At 42.3% G+C, this 6545-nt stretch overlaps 2 non-coding genes across 2 annotated transcripts; both read left to right on the top strand.

Moving 5' to 3' along the window:
- The first annotated feature begins 519 nt into the window (after window positions 1–519).
- Window positions 520–592, top strand: TRNAR-CCG (transfer RNA arginine (anticodon CCG)). Its single transcript has one exon. It is a non-coding gene; the product is annotated as a tRNA-Arg (tRNA).
- A 381-nt stretch (window positions 593–973) lies between these two features.
- On the top strand, window positions 974–1046 carry TRNAR-CCG (transfer RNA arginine (anticodon CCG)). The gene has a single exon. It is a non-coding gene; the product is annotated as a tRNA-Arg (tRNA).
- The last annotated feature ends 5499 nt before the right edge of the window (window positions 1047–6545 follow it).

Genomic DNA, 6545 nt, shown 5'->3' with positions numbered 1-6545 from the left:
ACAACAGTGCAACAAGAAGGGGAGGCTGGAGGGCGGATTTAATGCAGGGGAAGCCAAAGGGCAGATTTATTGAAGGAAGAGGGGAGGGCAGATTTATTAGAGGGGAGGCTGGAGGTCAGCAGCTCTAAATTCTATTTTCACCGGCATGCTGAGATAACAAGATGCCTGATGGGAGTTTTATTATTTTTATGTGTGATGTTGTTATGACAACAATTGTGACTTTTCAGATGTCCTCCAGTGAAGGTCTTCTCATGTATTTCTCTTCAACTATCAGAATCCATCAAAAGATCAAAAAAATATATTCAAGGAATGTTCTTATTTCTACCCGGATTTGGTGGGGCACTTGGTGGCAGGCAGACATACTTACCCGGTGCCCCCTTTTAGCCTGAAATAAATTTGGGTTTGCTTTTTTATATATCAGTTTTTTATTTCATTTAACAATTTTTACAGCTTTTAACAATTTCGCTTTTCTTATTTTACGTTTTTGGAAATTTCAGGTTTTTGCTATATGCAGTCATGGGCCCAGTGGCCTAATGGATATGGCATCAGCCTCCGGAGCTGGGGATTGTGGGTTCAAGTCCCACCTGGGTCGGTTATTTAATAAAAATAAAATGCTTTGTTTGGGCAATGAAGGATGCAGCAGCCAAGCTTGTTAATAAATGGATAGAAGGATTTGTGATATGAGAGAATGAACAACATGCAGCCTGCATAGATAGATAGAAATTAGTCTTTTCAACCCTAAAGTGTGTGTAGAGGGGTTTATTTTTGTTGATGAAGTAGAAAACTTACTCAAGTTGTTGAATACATTTCAAGTCTGCCCCCCGACTTGGTCTAAGTTTTTAATTTCGTCCCTCTGTGTATTTAAATTTGACACTCCTGGTCTGAAATTGTGTTCAGCTTGTATTTATCTGTAAAATCTGTAAAACAGTTTGTAAGTTTACAGGAAATTTCATGTTTTAGCACAGAGACCGCGGGCCCAGTGGCCTAATGGATAAGGCATCAGCCTCCGGAGCTGGGGATTGTGGGTTCAAGTCCCACCTGGGTCGTCCCATTATGACAAGCACAGGTAAAGAAAAGAGCTGTTAACACATAAAATACAGACAAAGATAATTACCTTTCAAAAAGGTCTCTTCTGGGTCTCTGCAGAGAGACAACTGCTTACTCACAGTGGCTAAAGCTGCCTCTTTGCACTGGCACTGGCTTTGTCATCTTCTCTTTGATGCACCTGTTATGTATTTCCAGTAAAAATATAAAATCTAAAATAATAATTTATCTAATGCATGGATCTGAACTCAGAGATCAGCAGCCTGTAAATCTCTGCACAGCAGCAATGACATGTTCAGCCAATCAGGGCTCTGCTGCATTGTACAGAGCTGACCATCTGAGAGAGTCGGGAATTTTCCTCCATTTGTTATTTTAGTGACTTTTATGCGTGCCAAAAATAATAATAAGTGCACAGAATGCCCCCTGAAATGTCATTTTCTGCTGGTGATTGGCTCTCATGCTCATCCTAAATTTCTATATTAAGATTGAAGCTCCCAAGGGGGTAATAATGAGGGTGGAGCCTTCCATTTCCAGGGAATATAATAGGTCTAAAGGGGATTATTTGTTTCCCACATTTATTCTAAGAACTTTATTGCTTGTATCCAACCTGGCAGTTGTAGCATACCCATAGTCTCTGACCATCTCCTATAGCATGCTTGTAGCCTCTTACCACTTCTTATAGCATGCCTGTAGTCTCTGATCATCTCTGGTAACATGCCCATAGTCTCTAATCATCTCCTATAGCATGCCCATAGTCTCTTACCACTTCTTATAGCATGCCCATAGTCTCTGATCATCTCCTATATCATGCCCATACTCTCTAACCATCTTCAATATCATGCCCATAGGCCCTAACCATCTCTTTTATCATGTCATATTTCCTTACTATCTCTTATATCATGCCTATAGTCTCTGACAATCTCATATAGCATGCCCCATAGGCCCTAACCATCTCCTATAGCATGCCCATATTTTCTTACTACCGTATCTCTTTTAGCATGCCCATAGTCTCTGATCATCTCCTATATCATGCCCATACTCTCTAACCATCTTCGTTATCATGCCCATAGGCCCTAACCATCTCTTTTATCATGTCATATTTCCTTACTATCTCTTATATCATGCCTATAGTCTCTGACAATCTCATATAGCATGCCCCATAGGCCCTAACCATCTCCTATAGCATGCCCATATTTTCTTACTATCTCTTTTAGCATGCCCATAGTCTCTGACAATCTCATATAGCATGCCCATAGTCTCTGACCATCTCCTATAGTAGTGGTCACCAACCTTTTTGGACCAGCGGACCACTAAATTTATTGGCTCCAAACTACACAAGAAACTTCCCCTTTAGTGATGAGCCACTTGACTGAGCCTGCAATCCATACAAGGGACATGGTCCATGGCTCTGGCCGGTGCACCCTCCCAGTGGGGTCTTTCTCCTGACCTAGCTTGGGGGTGCACCGGCCAGAGCCGCGGACCACTAACATTTTCTCGCAGACCACAGGCTGGCGATCGCTGTCCTATAGCATGCCCATAGTCTCTGACCCTCCCTTATAGCATGCCCATAGTCCCTTACTATCTCTTTTACTATGCCCATAGTCTCTGATCATCTCCTATAGCATGTCGGCTGTCTCCATCAGTTTTCTTGTGTGACCATTTGGCAACATCTGGGGCCACACTTGTGCCCTATACCATGAACATTGACCCCACCTTGATCCAGATCCTATTTTATAACTTCTTGTAATAACTCCTTCCCGCACACCGGTGCTAATGATTGTCACAGTTCGGTGTGATTTGAGTTAATATTAACCAGATTTCCAGCTACTGATGTCATATTTCTTGTGCTGTTTTCATGCTGGGAATCAAAGTGAACGGCTTGGCCCAGGCTGACCATAGATGGCCGGGGTCTCAAGAGATTCAACTCATCCTCAAATGATTTGCCAGCTGTCATTGTTTGTCGATTTGTCTTTTTATCTTATTAGCTTCAATCCCAGATTACCATTGACCCTTGGTAAAAATTAAATATGCTTTTCCTGAAAACTTTGAGCTGTCCTAATCATTCCAATGTGTCCCCAAATCTTTATAGGAGGGGATCTTCTATAGAACACATACAGTGATCTCATTCTGGTAACTACCAATACGACCATTCTTTTCCTTGTCTTGGCAGTGCCGTCCTGGGACCCGTATAGAACATTGCTGCTCTCTGACACACAATCCTCCTATTCTCCTGAGGGCCCCAATCTGGAATCATTCTCTCCCCAGCCACCAGCAATGAGAAACAATTCCACTATGCAGAGGAGCACCGGCCTCACATTACGCCATGCCTTGTTTTTCTGTATATTTTATTCTGTCCCAAAATAAAAGTGAACCCTTACGTCACTTCAGCCCATAAATGCCCAAACTATTTTTAACATTACAATAACTTTGTGCTCAGCTTCCTTTTTGCAGAAAATGTATTTCTTTCTGCATAGTGAGATATATAGACAGCTGCAGCCTGCTAGGATTGTTTATTAACAAACATCATGTGATCACCATGCCGCACCTTTCCTGGTGATCACATGATCTGGGGTGTATGCTGATTGGTTCCCTGTTGTTAGTAGTCACACACAGGAAAGTACGTTGGCACTATGGGACCTCACAATGAGGAATTGTAGACATGAAGTGGTTAAAGCGTATTTTTATTTTTATGCCCTGCAATTAAAGTGATTCATACATGAGAGAGTCACGGCCTCCCCCTTGATTACCGTTCTTCTTTATTATCAGATTGTGCTTTTTATTTTATCTTTAAGCTGTAAATCTCCCAAGTGTTTATTTGCAGCTCAGAATATACAAATAATAAATTCCTCAATGCCTGCAGAGAAAATTTGTTTCTTATTCTTAATTCATTGGGAACTTACTGAGCTCCTGGGGAGCTACTTGTGCCCCCGGCTCTTTGGCCCTCAATGAACCGCATGCTTCTGGCATGGCATGGGCAGGCAAGCTGAGACTTGTGGTTCCTAGAAAGAAATGTTCTTTAGGGGGAGTAGGGGCGAGTGATTGGCACACCAGGAGTGGTCCTGCCTGGTTGTTCATTCATCAATAAGTATTGTTATCTTAATTATTATTCAGACAGACAATTCAAGCACAACTTGGTACATTTCTCTTTTATAATCGATTTCATAGCATTTGCGAGAGCTTTGATGTTGCTCCAACCAATCAGTTGATTCACAAGAAAATATAAAACAGCGAAATGATGCAGCCTTAAATTGTCCTCTCCAAAAGAGCAGAAGATAGATTGTCATGGGAGAACCTGGATGATCCAGCAAACCTGGAATGAATTTCCTAAAAAAGCATTTGCCATTCCAGGTTTGTTTTATCACCCAGGTTCTCCCAATATAGTCTATCCTCTCCAGACTTGGAGACCTAATAAATCAGGTACAATGTAATGTATTTATGGAGAAGCAGCATTGTCTCTCCAGGACAGGACTGCAGAGCACAGGAAGTTATCAGCTGATAAAATGTTTTGATAGGTATCACCATACGTATTTTATTGATCTGTTCAATATATTCCACATTTCAGAGCAGTAGTGAGCTGCAGTGCTCTAACAGGAGCTTAACTGCTGTACAAGTTCACTTGAATGGGGGGCAATCAGGGACATTTTTTGCACACAGCTGAGGCAGATTGTGGCGCAGTTCTTAAACGCATGAAATCACTTGTTTTATTGGGGGCAACCTGAGCAACTTCCCAGGGCCCGATTTGATAAATGTTGGAAGTGCAGGGAGCTGGAATTCTATGCATTTGAGGCCCCCACTTTTAAAACTGTCCCCAGCAGTGAATGAAGAGTGAATGTGCAGCTGCCATGGCATAAGCTGCGAAGGCTTCAGGAATAAGGAGGAAGGATGCATGGATTGTGAAGGGTTACCTGTCCTGAACACTGCAGGGAACATCCCATCCAGAGGGCACTTGGCCTCTCTCGCCCTTGGCCCCCACGTTGGATGGCCCTCTGGTACACTAAGTCCCAGATTTCAGAAGAAGAAGGGAGCTTTTACTGCAAAGAATGCCTCTAATGTCCAGCTCCATCCAGCCTGACAATAACGTTCCATATCAGGACCACACGAGTCTTCATCCAACTCTGCTGACGCCATCCTGGGTGGGGGAAGGGGGGGTGACATCTCCTTTTGACTGTTATTATTGTCCCTTTTCTGTTGGTCCTGGATGCGATGGATGAGTTTATTTTTCTTCGACATGCCAGGGTAACAATGGCGATTACGTCCGCACTCTGTGCACATCATTCTTCAAAGCACTCCATTCCCTGGGGGGGACACTCCTCAGTATAAAGCCAAAGCCAATCACTAAAATCTTAATAACTTCAGAAATGATTTCCTTTATATTGAAATCTTCCACTAAAATAATACATAATGATCCTGCCATGAAGGTCCTTGCCAAGCCACTTCCTGTTTTAGGGTGACAACGCTCTTTTCTGTCTACCAATTTTGCTCATGCATTGTCACCGATTGGGACACCTGAAAATGTTATTTATGGAGGGCATTAGGGCATAAAGTCATCATACATCCTCTTTGCAGGCACTTCCTGTCTACATAAACTCCATGACATTTCTCAAGTTTCCTAATGGTGACAACAGCAAACCATGCCTGTGGGATGTGTGCTGATACAGACACTTGTAGTGCTGGAAGTCCATGTGATGGGGTGACAACGGTGGAGCAGATCTGGCTGACAGGGAGAAAGCGTTGTCACCCTATAACAGGAAGTGTCTTACAAGGTTGAAAGCTTTAATGAAAGCTGTACATTTAAAGAAACTGAAATGGCACTGACACATTTATATGAGAATATAATGATCAGATTTACATTTTCTCTTTTCTCTTCTCTTTCTCTTTCTGTTACATGTCAAGGTTTTGACACTTTCCATGAAAATGTTGCAGCGTTCTCCTCTGCACACAATAGTGAATAGCTGAGTGATTTCACCCAAAAATATTCCTGCCGTCACTGAGAGAGCCCACACTCTGCCCACTCCGACACTAACAAACAAGCCTGACTGTGCTGCAAATATCATAGCACTGTTTAATGAATCCATGTTATTTCTTTATTAGGGAGTCAGGAGAAAGAAAGAAGAAATGTAACACAAAATGGAAAATACATGTATTACAAATACAAAAGGAAAAGAAAAAGGACAATGACTCTTTTATATTAGGGTTATCCAATGCTGCTGGATCAGAAACTCCTCCTAGGCGGGCAGAGGAGACACATGAGGAAGAGGGGCTGACCTGGCAGCCTCCGCCCATTGCGATAAGCTGAGTGGAGTATTTTCATTGCTGTATTTTAGCTGAGACTCTTGTACAATGTGTTAATAAAATACACAAGTCGATTCAGTTCTGAGATAATAATGCCCAAATAAATGTATCTATTTTATCTATCTAGTTCCTCCCAGGCTCACTGTCCTGCCCCTTTTATTCATTGGTCTACAGTTCCTTCAATCACAAAAGCTCAGCATAACCTGTGG

This window comes from Pyxicephalus adspersus, chromosome 8 (genome assembly GCF_032062135.1).
Source record: "Pyxicephalus adspersus chromosome 8, UCB_Pads_2.0, whole genome shotgun sequence".
NCBI lineage: Eukaryota > Metazoa > Chordata > Amphibia > Anura > Pyxicephalidae > Pyxicephalus > Pyxicephalus adspersus.
This window is presented reverse-complemented; position numbering and strand designations above follow the sequence as displayed.